The following is a 1,821-nucleotide window of genomic DNA, read 5'->3' as shown; positions in this document are numbered from 1 at the left end:
GAGGTAGTTGTAAGAAAATTTTGTGAAAAAATATAAGTATAAGGAAGTCAATTTTTTAAGGCCAACAGACCAAAAAATAAACTCTTATTTCCATAGTTTAACTGCAAAATAGACATTTTATTTTTTATTATTTTATCATGCTATCAAAATCAAAATGTTTCGTTCTTCAGAAAAAATAAGAAGTCTGTTATAATAGTATTGTGAGGCAAAACTTAATATTTCTTCAATGGGGTTTTTTGGGATCCCGTATAACAGATTTATTGGTGTGATATTTCAAAAGTTATTATTTATCTGTATTCTATAACTAATTGTGAAGATAAATGTTCAGTTACAATTTAATTCGGCTAATGATGACGATACTAAATAAGTGCTACCCTAATATACAGTCCTAATTAAATTGATATTTTTCACTAAGCATTCAGAAAATATCTTGACTAAGAGAATCAGTAATTTTTTAGCAATATTTACTTGCTCACTGTTCGTTTATGAAATCTGCAAAATCTCAATAGGGAGCGTTTACATATGGCGTAATATTATTTTCGAACTTTTTACCCCCCTCCACATGTAACTGAACTTAACACTTATAACTATGCTGATTTACAGTGAAACTCTGAGATAGAACCCCGTGATATAGTCCGTCCGAGAATTGACTGTGCGCCGCAAATAGGAGTTGAACGATATTTGATATGAACGACTTTGAAATTCGCTAATTTAAAACTGTTTTAATACCATAAAAATACCAAAGAGTAATGCTAATAGTGAAATTACATACAAATTTAAAATAATGATGTATTTGTTAAAATTTCGAACACTTAAATTTGAGTGGAAATTAAGTCCGGAGAATTAAGAAGAATAAAATAAGTATCATTAGTTTGCCTTTAAATTTATATAAATATAATTACTATATGATTATTTAGAAATTTATAATTTGAGTTTTTTAAACAATGTTCAGCGCTTTCAGAAGTTTGGAAGAAATCAACGAATATTTCATAACTTTCCGGTAAGGTTTTTTCATTTTTAAACATTTCTTATCTATCATAACCAAGTTTCCGAAATCTTCCGTGCGCTTCACTGCTAATCACGACCTGACCGGGGGTGGCCCAGGTGGGAAACCGGGCTACAAGACAGCTACCACTTAACTGCCCTATGGCATGTCACGCGAGAATAAACTGAGTTTGGACCCACGAACAACCCCCGATGCCCGTTTAATTTGTCCACAGGCGCCAGATAGGATTCTCCCTGTCCGTGCCTCTACGGAGATGTCCGGTTTTCGAAGGTCACGATAGCTAAGTCCCTATTAGGTATTGGGGTGGATACTCATAGAAGTGAGAGAGAAAACACCAAAGCTCCCAAATTTTACAGGGATAATTCCTAACTTAACTTTATTGAATGAAAAAAAAGAACGAAAAATTACGGAATTTTATCACTAAGATTTCTCGAGTAATCAAGATCAAATCATTGAAAAAACTAATGTTCACTAAATGTACCTTCTACTTATTTCGCGAAGAGACCCGGAGAGAATTCACGCGAGGAACCCACGCGTTGCCCAAGGTGGCAGCCGGAGATACCCGCGCCATGCTCTCACGACTTCCAGCGTCTCAACAGCGAATGGTCGTCCGTAATTTACAGGTCTATCCATTGTACAGTGTCATCAAGTCATCAAATCTAACGTTCCTCCTTCCTTCGAGCACAATCGACCCCAAGGCCAGATCGCTTCTTAAAAAAGACAATGCTCTGTGTTTTCTGGGATCAGCGTGGTGTAATATGGTATGAGCTTCTGAAACCGGGCGAAACTGTTAATGGTCAACGCTACCAACAACA

This window comes from Belonocnema kinseyi, chromosome 2 (assembly GCF_010883055.1).
Source record: "Belonocnema kinseyi isolate 2016_QV_RU_SX_M_011 chromosome 2, B_treatae_v1, whole genome shotgun sequence".
NCBI classification, from domain to species: Eukaryota; Metazoa; Arthropoda; class Insecta; order Hymenoptera; family Cynipidae; genus Belonocnema; species Belonocnema kinseyi.
Note: the sequence above shows the minus strand (reverse complement) of the source record.